At 33.7% G+C, this 16,940-nt stretch overlaps 1 pseudogene; it reads right to left on the bottom strand.

Annotated features, from left to right (window-relative positions):
• Nucleotides 1-677: 677 nt before the first annotated feature.
• On the bottom strand, nt 678-4,749 carry LOC123211121 (annotated as a pseudogene).
• Between the last annotated feature and the right edge of the window lie 12,191 nt (nt 4,750-16,940).

Raw genomic sequence — 16,940 nt, 5'->3', positions numbered from 1 at the left:
CAATATTGCATTCATTATGAATGATTGTTCAACTGTTTGAATTTTTTGACATGTTATGATATTCATATTGTCTACCTAACACACTTATAAATGAGTATACACCTTTTATACATAACCTTTCAATGAATAAAATCTCAATTCTTTTATATTTTGTTATTATTCAAATCCACATATAACAAAAATCAACAAAATGACTAAAATAATCTTATAGGTATTATAATTATTTTATTATTATTAACTAAACACAAATTACACAATATTTATTTATACATTCTAATTTTATTAAACGCATTAATAATTTATATTAATTAATCTTATAAGTAATTTATTATTGTGGTTTCATTTTTGATAATATAAGGTTATCCAAAAGAAACACATCCTAAGGAGACATTTGATTTAGGGTAATGTTTTATTACCCTGAAAATTTATAGTTTATTAATATCATTATAATGTTTAGTTTGTCAGATAAAAAAATATTCTACTAATATTTTACTGTCAAAGTGAAATGATAGATAATATATAAGATAATTTGATTATTGTTTTCATTTTAAGTATTAAAAGATTATCAAAATAATATGAATTTTATTATAATTTTAGTCTTACTCATTAAAATTTTTAGGATAGAGTTGCTCTCACATTCAATTATTGCAACAAGCAAACCTAAGCCTCATTGTAATTATTTTACCCACACTTACATGATTTTCAAGACAAAAATGTTTTTGTATTCAATTAAAATTATAAGACACTCAACCCACCATCAACGCCACCACCCACAACCACCTGCTAACACCACCACCACTAGCCAACACCGCTTATAGATTTTGTCATCTCCAACAAACCTGCCCACCTCCGTTAGATCTCATCAGACTTGCTGTCTCCACCAAATCCTGAAAAATATTTATTTATTTCATTAGATGATTTGTGGATTAAAAATTTAGAATCTAAGAGTCCAAAAAATTAATTCAAGTTTTTAGATTTTGAATTTAATACGAGCAATGCATTTGCAATGCAGGCAGGCCCTCTGTACTGCATTTACGAGCTTTCCTTCAAGAGAAAAAGAACAGATTGAACTTTGTATGCATATTTAAACAACACAAGGCTTTCTTTTTTCCAAGTGAGAGATGTTAGCTTAGCTAGCTACATCAAGAAGTACTACTCCAGGGGCAGCAAATTCCCATTCAATTAGAGATTACTATCTCACATTCCTTCTGAACCTTCCAACGGTTGTTTCAATGCCTTGGTGATTTCATCGACCTTTGCACCAGTGTTTAAGAATCCAATCAGGGAGCTTTCCTTAGGAACAATGTCGTCTCTTAGGTCCACCGTTCGGAGTAATTCACAAGAACCCTTTTCCACCGTACCTTTCATGATCAAGGTTTTATGAGCCCCGGAAATCATCTCCTCATAGTCAGTGTCACCAGTTTCACCAACAACCACAAACATGTTCGCGACATTCAATCTCCAACGGACGAAAAGATACCTAACAACAACCACAATCAATGCAAATTATAAACTCATTTTCACATCCAACAAAACAAAGCCCTGAAATGTGTCCAATACCTGAGTGCCTGTGATCGAGAGGCGAGAATAGGAATAATTTGAATTCTTGTTGAGTTCCTGCAATACATTGGATGGCACTGGAGACCTCTCATCTGAATTTTCGCGTCAAATCATTGACGCGTTTTATCTGTGAAACCAAGCCACCGTTAGAGGAGCTCAATGTGGAAGTAAAACTAATGTTTTCCTTACCTTACTAGGATCTTTTATCAAGAATGAAATGCAATGAGCATTGCTTGATTTCTTATCTGCCTCAATGACGCGGGAAGATTGATTCAATTTGGATCCACTGTCAGATGTACTCAGCAGTTTCCAAATAGTTTTCTCTAGGCCATCAATGCCCCAACGGTAATCAACATGTGATGCATAGTCTGGATCAGGAGAAAGTTTTCCAGCTTCTGTGTAAGTGTCGGGATAATATACTTCACCTCCACTACTACAAATCAAAACATCAAAATCATTTACTTGAATATTTTCTGACTTCAAGAACTCTACTGTCTCTGACACTCCCATTGTTGTTGATAGAGCAAATCCCGAGACTTTTGCAAGTTCTATGTCAGACCGAACAGCCTTAAACATATCTTGCACAATCTAGGCTATCTTCTTCTCAGGAGCCCCTTTGCTGTCATAGCAGTAAAGTGCAATAACAATTAATCTGCATCACCGCCTCAACATGGGATACTTGCTCATCACATTATCAACTATTTTCTTCCTAACTTCTTTATTATCTTTTGAATCAGATTCTGGTCTCTTGATCTTGCTTAGGACATGTATCACTTGATCTTGGACAGGGTCATCGGAAGCTGCAGCCTATAGTCAAGAGATTCATTGAGTGATGATTTATCCCCATCAACAGACAGCTTAAGTGACATATCCTGCACATCCTTAAGTGAGTCATTAAGAAATGACTCTTCATCAAGAATTTCATCCAATGGAGTATCAGTTTGCCATTGTGGGTACCTCATCCGATAGGCAGCCACCCTAGTCAAGTAAGTGTGGCAGTGCTCAGGCCATGAGTAAAGATGAATGTTCTTCCAACCATTCTTTCGACATTCATGCCATAAATTCCTATCTGATACCAACTTAAGAAGCGCATCCGCTATGTCTTCTTTACTGCAAAAATCTACCAACAGACCATTGTTCAGTGCCTAAAAATCATAAAAATTTCAATTATTATTATTATTAATGGTATAAAATCTAATTTTTTTCTCTTTTCCCTAAGCCTTCTGATTAAACATTTCATAACAAAGTATCTTGTAATTTTAGAATTGGACAATGGTCAACATACCCGATGAATGTCAACTGGTCCTCCATTTTTAGTAGCCACCATTGGAAGCCCATGCACTGCTGCCTACATCATTTTTCAGAAATATAAAGATCTAAACTCATTTTCTTGCATACAAAGATATGGTTTCATCACAAGTATAAACGACATAGAACCAACGTCAATCAAAGTAAGCCCAAATGGTTCAACCAATGCGGGATTTATGAAGACTCCCTGCCCAGTTGTTTCACAACTTATATTATCCTTAATGTAAAACCGTATATAAAAAGCAAGTTCTAAAATAATCAACTTCTTTGAATCAAACCTTTGATTTTGCAGCAAGTCGGTATATGTTTGGAACATCATTCTGCTTGTGATGTTTTGGGTAGGCAACTTGACCATAAAGGTCATACTTATCAATCATTTTCAGTACTGTTGTAAGCACACTAGCATTTCCACCAGTCATCTCATCTATATCATCCCTGTTTCCCATTATAAGTACCTGTATAAAAGCTCAATTGTTTTTCTCAAGAACATTATTTAAAGGTTCCTAAGTAAATCATGTACATTTAACAGAATTACACACAAGATTAGCGAGCTCTTTTAGGTGATGACTCTCTCCAAAGGCCCTCAAAAGTGTTGTTATGTTCTTCTTCGGGTCAGGCCTTGATAAAGCCAAGATTATTGGTTTGTAGGGATTTGCAAGGAATTGCAATACCTGCAAAAGTAGTTTAGTTGAGAAACAACAAGAGTTAAACGGAAACAATGCTTAACAAACAGAGCACTCACTTCAGCCCATATGGTTGGAATTGCTTTTGGAGACCCATCAGTACCACCCATAAGTGTCGCAAGCTCCCCATCAACCTCAGGGGCATCTTCTTGTACCACAACACTGTTGAAGTCCATCCCAGGAGGAATTACCTGACCAACTTCTACTTTAGAGCTTGAAAAAAGAAGAATCAAAAGAGAAATCATACTAGCTTTAGACTAGTAATTTGTTTATTTCTTTGTTATTTAAAAGCATGTTAACTTGAACTTAATAAGTATATGAAAGTGAATCTCAACTTACCACCATCCTTGGCATGTATCAGCCATGGAAATTGACTCCACGGCTGGCCTGAGCACGCAAAACTTTCTCAAGCTTCACATCAAACCCATCATAATGCCCCCCATTGCTCTTCAATCTCTTGCTTGGTACTTGTGATAACAAGTTCTGCAGCATCAAGGGAAAGCTCTTTAGCTTCTATCCTTCTCATAATCTTATATGTCAAATTGATATCTTCCTTGGATTGTCGTCCCTGCTTAAGAAGCTGTCAAGCTTGTTTCTTCCAAGTGAATGTCCGGTTAGCACCATTGGGACATTCAAAGCACCAGAGAGGAGAGCTGCACTATCCCCTGCATCCACATAATGCCCATGGATGACATAAGGCCACACAGGCTGCCCCCCACCAATTTGTTCACCTAAAACCTTTGACATATTAAGAATGTGAGCTAGAGCTCCATCTACAAATTCTTGAATGAAAGGCCATAGTAATTCTTTGCCAAGGTACTTATCCTGTGGACCAAAGGGGATCCTTATAATGTATGCTCCGCTGCTCTCTCCTACTTCATCTTCGTTTCCATCATCTTCGGAACACATAGTCAGCATTTCTGTAGGCTCACCATAACTCAAATCAACTTCAGGTGAAGAGACTTGGCGTGTAAAATGATCTACCCTATAAATGCCTGGTATCCTTGCAAGTGCCCGGGATAGCTCTACCACATATTTCGCCTAACAATTATTTGTGTAAGCACAAGCAACAATGAAATGAGAAAAGATTCATTAATAAACATGTTAACAATTTGAATATGATTGCGACGGCTACCTGTCTACCAGTGTCGGAATCTCTACCAAGCTCCATGTTTTCTCCCCGGATCAAACCATGAAAACTGATTGTAAAGGTCCATGTTACTAATTTGAATATTAATTATTTAGTTATGAAAATCTTTTCCTTTAGAAATATAATCTTATTAAAATTATTATGATTTTAGCCAAACTCAATCATAATTTACTGGAATTAACTCATTCAAACACTTAATAATTTAGTTATAGGACAGAGCATATATTAAATTCAGTTTGGCATAATATTAATTTCAGCATAGAAACTGGTATTCCTGACGCATTAACAGCACACCAAAGAAATCCTTTAATCTGGCTATTATGTGTTGAAAGATTTATACCTGATAAGGACAATGTAGAGTTTCTTTTCCTTCTTATCATCAGACCATACTTCCAAGCTAGACAAGTTTCTCTAAGGAACATTTTCCTTGGAGTTTCAGGCTGCATCATCTCTCCCAGACCATCTCCCTTCTCTCCTTCTGACAGGTCTTCAGACATGTCCTCAGTCACATGCCAGTGCCCTTGTTCCCGCTTCCATCTCCGATGGGCCAGCCGCTGTCCTTCTTTCCACTCCAACTGTTCAAATATAACATGCTAGAATAATTATATCATAAATTCAAAGGGAAAAATTCATCTCATATTAACTTCCTTCATAATCAAGCAAGATCGAAGACAGTAGGGAAACTAAGCAGGTATGCGGTAAAATAAGAATATTATGCTCTCTGTTTCTATTCATCCCTCTCAAAAAAAAAAGAGTCAATATCCAGTTTTCACTACAAGAATACCCGTCTGCTGAGGCGCCACCGCCATAACCAAGCAGCTTCAAGCCTTTATTAACAGTTAGTGCCAAGGTTGTGATATTACTCCGACGCCAATACCTGGCGTCGGAGTAATATGGAAACGTTTCTGTACAGCAGGTTTTAACAGGACAACTTAACAAAGTAACAAAGTTCCGGTTACTGCTAACCTATTCACACAATAAATTTACGCAGAACCCATAATCTATAGCCTAAACTTTTCTGTATCTCATGAACTTTGCATATCTTTTGTTTGTAAAGAACTGTCTACCGTGCAATTACAACTCTGGAAATTCTGTTCTCCGAAATTAAATTCCAGGACAATAGAACATATCCCAAGCCATCAATTCTTTAAAAACCCGGAAATAATCTGAATGAATCACGCAATAATGCTACACAATCCACAAAAGCCATACAAGAATTCAATAAACGTCAACAAATGAAATTGAAACAAATCCAAATCCTAATCGAGTGGATTCTTGATTTGTTGAAGACAAGCATGTAGAGAAAAAAGGAATGGAAAGGAAAGAACCGGCTTCTTCTTGCGAGTGAGATGCCAAATGCGCCAGCACATGTTCTCAAGTCTGGAACTCCGCTCACGTGTGTTGCGCATGGCGACAACCTCGAGCCAAGTTCGGTGAAGATCAGTCTCGTCGACTCCACTAACCACCTCCTCCACAAAGTACTTAGTCGGGTTGAAATTATGTCCCGTTTCTCTCAAATTCAATGGCGCTGGCTTCTGTTCCTCAATCGCCGTCGCCCCCAGTCCAATATAGCCTCCAAGTACCCATTTATCCACTCGTTCCCGGCCATTATGAATTACTCTTGTAACAATACAGTGGCATGCAAAATGTTGGTAGAAGAAAGAGAAGAAAATGGTGGAGTTTGAAGGTTGTTTATTGGGAGTTGAGTTAAGAAGAGTTTGTGCATTGGTGGGATTGTGTAATAGTAGTAATATATCCGGAGAAAATGGAGAAGGAGAAAAGGAAGAACGAACACGTGGAGAGTGAAGTTTGAAAAATCACAAGAAGTTGTGGGTCTTATTTGCCTCACCATTTCTAAGATCGTCCGCTTTCCAATGCGAGCCAGCGCTTTAATATTGAACTTCAAGACCCTGACACTTTAATCGTTTTCAAGATTAGCTGAAGCGAGGTCTCAATATTTTTCTGCGATTTTATTTTCTGTGAGTTCTTTTGTCGTACTTTTCCTCTATTTTCCTCCACTAGCATCTTTTTTGTCCACAGTTCCTGTGACTCTTTCTTGAGTTGAGATCACTCCTTCCCTGTCTCTTTTAAACCATTTTCCTCAATATAATCAAAACAATTGAACCTTCTTCATTTTTTAATCAGTAGGTATTTCTTATGAAACTTTTGATGCATCTTCTGCTGTTGTCTCTTCTCTTCCATTACTTCCAGCAGCATCTTCTCATTTTTTTTGGTTGTTGACATCCTCTCTGACAGACCCTATCTCCTTTCATCATTACTGTGAATATGATCTAGCTAGATTGTTTAAGATGAATGAACCAATCCTTAGGAAGCTTGTTCTACTGACTGAAGTTTGGGCTAAAAGGGAATTGAGTTGTTTATTTTGGGTGTTTCTTCTATATTGTGGTTAGCTATTTACTACATCCTCTTATTTACCATATTTTATTTTTCTGTGGATTATATTTTTTCTGGCATTTCAGTTTAAAAACGCTTTGCCTTTTTTTTTCTTTAAATTTTTATGAGAAGGCATTATGCTTACTAATGCTATTTGTGATGCACTTCAGGCTGTAAACCAGTTATGTAGTCATTTTGAAGCCTACAGGGATATCCCAAAGATCACAGAGCTTAGGGAGAAGTTTAAGAGTATAAAACAAATACTTAAGTCACATGTGTTTTCTGATTTCTCAAGATATGCAAACTTTTAATCTTTTGGCTTTCCTTTCCCATAATGTATAGGTGGTCTATTATAATGCTAATTTTAATTATTGTTTCTGTATAGGGTGGTTAGCCCATGAAGATACACTAGTCCACTATTGTTACTTCATCTGAAAGTAACCATTGATACAAAATCTATAGTTTTTAATTTAAAAAATTGGCTATTTCTGGAAAAGACCCATTTTATATTTTAGCCTTTCACTGACGGACTTAACATATAAGATAGTAACTTAAGCTGAGTTTTTGTCAGTGAAATTTATTCTCATAATGTTTGATGCATAGACAGCTTTTCTGATATCGTAGAATTCTTTTTGATATTCATGTTGGATAGCTTTTCTGACGTTTATTCTCTTAGAGTTTTTCCCAACTTGTTTTCTCTTTTCATCTCAGCCTAGGTACTGGCAAAGAGACAGAAGAAAGTAGTTTACTGCAGCAGTTATCTGATGCTTGGTTGGTTGATGATGCCTTGGAGCCATCTGTGAGGGAAGAGTTGGTAAATAACTTTTGTCGCCGGGAGCTAACTTCATACGGACAGATTTTTGAAGGGGCTGGTTTGTAAGACTATCACAGTGTTCATACTTTGTGAAGATCCATTTTGATGTCCTCTACAAATCTCAGATATACTTCTTGCAAAATTAAAGAAAATAGTCTTTTTGGAAACTGACACTAGCACTTCGTAATGCTTGATTCTAGAGTGAGTTTTCAATCTTCAAATAAATTTTATTGGCATAGCTACTGAAAATGGTTAGGCATTACATATTCTTGTTTCTATGAGCTGATGCTATATGGCTACAGAAATTTGAGGAGGCTATTAAAAATCTGCGTTAGCCTATATGTTATCAAATAGCTGTTAGCATATATATTCCGATGAATTTTTAGATTTGGTGGTTTTCTGATTTCAGGAAACAGCTGGAAGGCATTCTAGAGAATCTGAAAGAAAAACCAGATGTCGGAACATTATTGTTGGTACTACACATACTCTATCTGAATGGTGAATGAAAGTCCCCTATTATTTCTTTGATATAATATATTTCCGTGTTGCATGTGCTTGGATATTCAAATCCGCATATAAGTTTACATGCTTGCTGTCATGTTTTTTCATTCTGTGCCATTTTGTGATTTTAGTTTCAGCTGGAACATACGCTTTCTTGTCTTCTTTAATTGTTATAGATGGCATATGCTTTATATCCACTTCATCTTTGTAATGCTTGTAACTGAGTGTCACAAGCACACTATTTAGATAAAAGTTTTGGTTTTAATTTTAAGTATTCAACCCATATTTTCATTGCATATCAGTTTCTTCATTGTGTACAGCTGGAACTATGTGATGCCAAGCCAACTGAAACTTCAGTGAATTCCATGGGAATATAGCCATTCTATCCTTCTGTTGAAGCTTGGTCTTTTGAGGCTACTACTTTCCTGGATGATAGTCTCTTCCATACTGCACGTAGCTTAGGTGCAGGATGTGTGAAAGAGCTATACCAAAGAGACATAGATTAAAACAAGTTTTACTAAAAGACACAGCTTGATGCTAAATTAGAAGAATACATTTATGGAAAAAGAGATAATTGATTGATAATAAAGCATCTTCAGTGGATACTGGGATTTGCTTTCTCGAATGTCCTATTTCACCTTTTCAGTCTTCTGTATAAGAGAAGTTCTTCCAGCTGGGGGTTATATTTTCACAGATAGGCATAACTTATCTTCATGCATGTAGCAGTATTATATACATGCCTTTCACTTTTATTTCTGGTTAAACTTTTTTCTTAATGGTGCTTTTTTGCATTGATAAATTTTATAGGCACTACAACGGACCCTAGAATTTGAGGATGAATTAGCTGAGAAATTCGGAGGCAGCATCAGCAGAGTTTGGTGCTGACATTGAAGAAATAGATAGAACAGAAGGTAACAGTCAAAAGGCATCAGATATTCGAAAGAAGTATGAAAAAGAGCTTGCTGCTCATCAGGCAAGTGAAACTGAAGTATGGATCCTACATTCCTATATGGTTTGAAAAACTGTTTGTTCAGTAAGTGATCCATGCTGTATTATTTACTTATTGATCCTTTCGATTCTGTGTTGATAGAAAAAGGATGGAAATACAGATTTGTCGGTGCCAGGGGCTGGGGTATGTATTTGTTTTAGATGGATAATTATAGTATAGTTTTTAAATATACCGTGAGCTTGAGCCATATGTATGATCTTTGAATCTAAATGCTGTAATAAAGTAAAAAGGTCTGTGTTTCTGGATCCTTTTTTGTTTTCCCTCGTAGAACAAAATTTTATTACCTCTACAAAAAATATATATATATTTGTGTTCTCATTAAATTTTGATTACATTGATAGGGTTCACCATTTAAGCCATTTTTCTTTGAAGTTCTGGCCTTCTTGGCATGTTAGTAGTTTATTTTAGCTCATTTCATTGAGAAGATATCTCACTTTGTAATGAATCTGATGTGGTGTTCTTACTGATATGTTGCCACTGTAAATTTTTCTTCTCTAAGTAGTATTATGAACGTTTTGTTCTTGTTCCAAGCTTGAAGCTTATGAAGATTCAGATAACTCCTAAATTAATCTTTCCTCATGATTGGCAGTTCAATTTCCGAGGGATTATCTTTTCTTGCTTTGAACCGCACATGATTGTTTATGTAGAACTAGAAGAAAAGACACTGATGGAGAATCTGGAGAAGCTTGTTCAGGTAATTTGGATGTGACATTTTTTTCATTTTGGATAGTTCTTGCGCTTATCTCCAATAATTATTTTGTAATGGGACGAAACATGGGATATTGAAGAAGCAAGTCAAAATAATGTTCTGAATAGTAGCATGTGTGCAGTGTGCAGTGTGTCCTTACAAGCTGTGGATCATCATGTGAAGCTCTCGTTCTAGCTTAGTAGTTCAGCTTGGTGCACCTCCATAATTGATTTATTGATATGTTCATTGTGTTAAAATCTTGTTTGATCTGGCTCTGGAATCCATTTGATTGTGAACCTTGCATTATAATTTTGTAGGACTCCGTAGAGTAATTTACTAGACACCTGCTGTAAAGATAAAAATATAAATCAATTAGCATCAAGTTTATATTGTGCCACTAATAGCTTATTGATAATAAAATATACTCTTATGAGAGAATGTGGAATCTATTCTGACTCACACCAGCAACATACATTGATGATTCATGGAGAGATGCAAAAGTAAACATCGATGTTTCATGGGGAGATACAGGAACAATAACAATAACAGGCATCAATGTTTCATGAAGAGATATAGGAGTTTTATCAACAACGGACATCAATACTTCATGGGGAAATACAAGAACTCCAGTCCTCCATAATGCATCGGAATATGAGACTTGCGAATTCATGTGTTTGACAACAAGATCATTACAAGTTATTATCCACTATACTTTTTTTTTTATTATTTCAATTAGTTGTGTTATAGAATAATGACAACTATATTTCTTTTTTTAGTTGGAAGACTTATTGAACAATAATGTGCAACAACAAGAGGATGGCCTACTGGCAAATGCTGAGAAGCTGTCGAATGTCAGAAAAGTGTCAGCATTTGGACATGTACTTCAAAAAGGTATGTAGTTGAAAAGTTCTTTCACAGATCCAACAAAGATGTGTAAGAACAAACAACTTGTACCTGAGGTGCCTCCTATGGACTCGAGATTGGTTGAGAACTACTTAGAGTTCTTATTGTGATATCTCAATGCTTCAGATAATGACAACCAACATGTCTTCCTCGGGGGATCAAACAAAATTACAACGACTATGAGCAAAGTCTAGTGGCCCCTAATTGTAACTAAAGAGCAATAGTTAGAAAACACGGTATGCACCATTTGTATGTCTTTGTTCATTTTGGTTATCACTTTTAACTTATAGTCTAACTTATTTGCATACAAAACACATCAAAGCTTTCATGGGAATAATCTGAAATTCTTTTCAAGATAGTAACTGGATGACTATATCGACCTTAATTTGTTGCACATCTCCTACAGTCCTACAAAGAGTTCAAGCATTTAGGTGTGAATTTGGAGTGGCCCTTGATTTTCCTACATCAAATTGATGGTATCTCACATATATAGCCTAATGAATGCTTTCGGTGTGTAGTAGTGTTGACAAGGTGTTTTACTTATGTAAGTTGTTTAGGGTTTACGATATCGTTAATTGTACTTATTTTTCTTAATTAGTTGACAGGTATTCATTCCATTCAACTTTGACAAGTAATACTAGGTGTGTGACGTATTGGTTATCAGTGAGTGAAAGTTGTATGTATACTACTCTGTCAAATATACCACTAGTTTAGAGAGAATGAAGAAGTTGATAGCGTCGTATAAGATATTACCACACTTAATGAAAGCAAGGAAATTTTTATATATCAAAAGGAATCCAACCACTAGAGACTCCATTAATGCTACAATTCAAGTATATTTGTGAAATGTCAAAACAAGATGTAGTAAACAGAGACTATGACATTTTTATGCTTATTTTTATAAAATACCTTGCCCAGAATCATCCATTTAATTTCACATCCAAACATTCTAAGAGGCTAAGAAGACATGTGGCCATGACCATATTCCACGAAAAAGTCTTCAGTAAGTATTTAAGGTTCAGGGTTTTTTTTTTCAAACTTTACTTAATTGGCCATATTCATTAAATTAAGTTGGGATTGTCAAAATGTAGGTTTCAGGATTTCACTTAATGTGTGGGTAGGCATGTAGCGGTGTTAGACTTCATTTGATTATTGTTTTAGTGATGTATTTGCATTTTCTCATTACTTCATTTAACATTTGATGATGTAGTTACGTTCATTCCTTAATATTTATGACAAAATTAAATGAAATCTAATATATACGTAAAATGAATAATAATAAATCACGGTAATTCTTTCCACTGTTTGGGGTGCCTCATTTTTGTTCATTTCAATATTGATTATAATGTCTATGTAAATTTCTTTATCGATTATGGATGATTAGGTATCTGAATCGAAAAAATAAAACAAAAACAAAATTTTTGACAAAAAGTTATTGTTAGTAATAAATCTAAGGTTAATTTTGTACACAAAATATCTTCGATAATACAAGTCATTTGATTACACACTTCACAGTTAAGTAACTAAGTCAATTGCATGCACTAGCTCAACCAACCAACTTTGGTAGAGCTGAAGCAGGACAGTTGGCTTTGTTTCAAAAAAGATATGAACCTGTTCTTTTTGAGCCATTGTCATCTCGTACATGTAAAAGTCTGAAAATAATTTATCACAAAATTAATATATTAAAATTTGGACAAAACTCAAAAGATAAATTAAACATACAATGTATATGAACTTAAAATTATAGTCTACGTCAATAAAAAAAATTACCCATGATAATCTATTCAACCGAATGAGTTGTACCATGGCTACGATGACCTCGTCCTCGTCTACTACCTGATATGTAGGATGAGCCAACCACTAACACCGAAGTTGGACTTGAACAATTCAATCGATTATGATTATGTTGATGACATTGGTTGTAGTTTTGTGATTGAATTTCCTATCCTTGTGAATGTCTCTTTGTATGGTTAGAAGGATAACTGGACCATCAATTTTCCATCACTGTCAGATAAATTGTAGACGTATTAGATGATGTTTAAGTTGATTGATCCTTTAGTGGATTAGGGTTTAAGGTTAAGTCAAGATAATAATTTATAACATAATTAAGACTTTTGAAAAGTCTTTGGAATTGCTTTTATCAATTATTTGATCAGAAAATTTATTTTCAAATTTTATTGATCTTTTGATGGATATTATTGTTTTATTGTGTATGTTATGTTCCAAAAATCTTATGTTTGTTTGAAAGAGACTTATTTTTGTTTTCAAAACTACTAGTCCATTTTGTTTAATTACTTGAACGAATGTTCTACTATGTTTAAAATGTTTATCTATACCGAACAAATATATAAAAACATTATCTACGTATACAATTACAAATTTTGAATAGGAATTAAAAATTTCATTCATTATTCTTTAAAATTTTAATGGAGCATTTTTTAATCCAAATGATGTCACGTTCCATTCATATTGTCTTAACGGTTCTGTAAATGTAGTTTTATATTTATTTTTTTGATCAATTTGTATTTGCTAGATGTTGAATTTCATGTCAAATTTTGAGAATATCTTAGCATTGAACAAATTTTGTAATAAATCTCCTTTATTTAGTATTAGGTATCTCTTCCTATGGGATCCAGGTCCACCCATGATGGGTTGACCCGATCCGGTTTAATATAATTGTCAAAGAGCAGTTATTCATGGTTAATAATTAGCTATTGGACTCTTATATAAAGTCTTAACTGCCTCCCCAAAAAAATATACACTATTTCTTTTACCAAAAAGATTTCTCCATCCAACACACAAATATTGGCATAGATCATGTCTCCTTAATTGAAAAAAGCAATACGTAGTGCAAATTGGGTAGTGGAAATAGACTAACGTCGATACCTTGGGTTGTATTCAAAGAAGCTTTATTGAAAATTACTTCGGATACGTAAATCTCTATTTATAGAATTCATAAAATTTGATCCTAGCATATTTAATTATTCCCAACATTGGTATCAGAGCCTAGGATACGTATTTGCTATGTTTTCTGTGAATCGTATTGTGTATATTATACAAATTAGAATCTGTATATTGAATTTTGTTTTAAAAATTCATTTTTATGGGCACGAATTTAATTCAACCAAAATTGCATGAAATTAGTGTTGGAAAACATGTTGGATGAATAATTGGAATGATATTGCATGTTTTAAATTCAAAAGCGACTCGAATTAACACCGGAATCAATGAAAATTAACCCAAAATCGAGACCATAGGTGTCTTTATTCTTCGTCATCATTTCGACATATTTCGATGCTAATGGCATGAAACTTGGAATGACAAGACTCACCATCTACTGGGCTACAAAAGCCCCATGGTTTTGTCATTGAAAAATCGTTGAAAAACAGCCAATCAGAAGGACAGAAAACTAGGGTTCATTGCACAAACTGGGTCAAAATCGGGTTGGGAAAACCCCATTACCCGACCCATTGGTCAACGAATTGGTCAAGACCCATCAGTCAACAGGTCAACCAGTTAAGTCAACCTATTCAACCTGAACCGGTCAACTCTCCATCGAGTTAGTTGACTGGTTAACGATCAAATTGTTGACTATAACATTGACCAAAGCGTGTGAGCATGTGACAACCTCATTCTGAGCAGCATGTGATAGTTTTTAGCCGGCGCATGATGACACGTTAGACTCATTCCTGGCACGTGATGTCGCATGCTAACTCTTTTATGGAGCGTGAAGGAGCATATGAGCTTATTTTGGCACGTGATAATGCGTGAACACCCATTTCCAGCGCGTCTTAACCCGTGAAATCTATTTTCGAGTCCTTGGAAGTTGTGTAGTACTCTGATCTTTCTATGAGATGCGTTCCATGGATCTTATCACGCATAAAGACATGTAATATCTCATTCGGACTCTTCGAAAACATATATTGGTGTTTCGAAATATACACTATTTCTTTTACCAAAAAGATTTCTCCACCCAACACAAATATTGGCACAGATCTTGTCTCCCTAATTGAAAAAGGCAATACGTAGTGCAAATTGGGTTGTGGAAATAGACTAATGTCGATACCTTACCCTATATTCGAAGAAGCTTCATTGAAAATTATTCCAGGTATGCAAATCTCTATTTACAAAATTTATAGAATTTGATCATGACATATTTAATTATTCCCAACACTTCCATTATAAGATTTTGTTTAAAGATTTGTAATTTATTACTAATCTTGTAACTCCCATTTCTAATTCAATATTTTTTTGGACATAAAAAGTTGAGCAGCTCCAGGGAGATTTATTTGGTCTTATTAATTTTTTTTTTGTAAAAAATCATTAATCTCATTTTTATAATGTTCTTGTAATTCAACATTCATCTAAATTGGTCTTGCTTTCGTGAAGATATCTTTTTTATCAAAAGAATTTTCATAAGATAATCTTACAATATGTTTCTTTCTTTCCCCAAAAGTATTTGGAATATTAGAACATATTTGATTTTCAATATCAGTTTTTAAATTTAAAAATTTTTATTGGATTTCCTTTTCTTTGAGTTGATCTTCAATTCCTAATTGGTTTCAATTCTTCTTTGAGGTATTTTACATGTTTTCTTTATTTTAAATAAAATTATTTACTTTTTTTTTCCATTTCTTGTAGAATGTTAAGATTTCATTTTATTGGTTTACAAATAAAATTTTGAAAAATTATTTCTTCTTCCATTATATTGGTTTTAATTCCAGTTTTATCAATTGTGAATAGTTGTATTAATCCCATAAAAAGTATTCCTAAAAGCACTGTTCTTGATAAACCTTTTACTAGAACAAAGGTCGTCATGAGGCAAATGTCTTTATTGCAAACTTTTATATTTGTTAGTTTATATTTGATGTGAAGTTTTGAACCATTGGTTGACCTTACTAATTCAAGAGTTTTTTTCATAATATTTTGTAGTTAATCCTTCTTAAATACAATTTAAATATTCTCCTATAATAAATAGAGCAATTATGTCCTGAATGAATTCATCATTTATTACATTTTTTATTTTTATGCCATTTTTGGTATCTTATTAGTACTAGCATGTTCAAAATTTTTCTTGAGTTTCTTCCTCTTCTTGCTCAAATTCAATTTCCTCTATTTTCTCTTTTCATTTTTTTAATGAATTAATTTTTTGTTGTTCTTTTAATCCTCTAATTTTTTTATTTAATTTGTTGAATTTCCCTTGTCAAATCTTCTAGTGTTGGTTTATTTTTATCATGTTTTTTAAATTTTTCTAGAATATCTTCAAAACTTTAAGCTTTGTGGATTTCTATTTTCTTTTCAAGTTGCCAATTGTTAATTTTAATTTCTCTAAATATTTTTTTCAAAGGTTAAGGTCTTCAATTTAGTTTACGGCTTCTAATAGAAATTTTTTATCTTTTGTTAAAACATTTATTTCATTTTCGTTTGATCCTTCAATTTCATCAATTTTAACACTTGATATTTCTTTTTTAGATGATTTACTTTCAAAAGATTTTATCATCACCAATTCTATTTTGATAAGAACTTCTTCTTTAAATTCTAATATGTAATATTTAGAAGTATGATTTTGTTTTCCACATCTCTAGCACATGTATTGTTTATAAGGTTTTGTAACTATTTTCTTTTCTTTCTTGTGTTTTTTTTTTATGGGAAAATTTTATTTTATTTTTTCTAAATTTTCTTTCAAAATATGATTTTATTTTACTATATTAACCATTACATTCTTTGAATTTTTCACTTTTCTTGTGTCTTTTAAGATATGGGTTTTTGTTGACGTGATATAATTATATTTTGATTAATTATTTGTTGTCACATAATTCAATCAAGAAAGAGAGATTTTGATTTAAATCTTATTAGTTTAATTATCTTCATTCTAACCCTTTTTGTACTCATTTTAAAATTTTTTCTCAAACAATGTTTAAACCAAGTAA

This window comes from Mangifera indica, chromosome 3, assembly GCF_011075055.1.
Source record: "Mangifera indica cultivar Alphonso chromosome 3, CATAS_Mindica_2.1, whole genome shotgun sequence".
Lineage (NCBI taxonomy): Eukaryota > Viridiplantae > Streptophyta > Magnoliopsida > Sapindales > Anacardiaceae > Mangifera > Mangifera indica.
The sequence above is the reverse complement of the archived record's forward strand: the minus strand, read 5'-3'. Positions and strand labels throughout refer to the sequence as shown.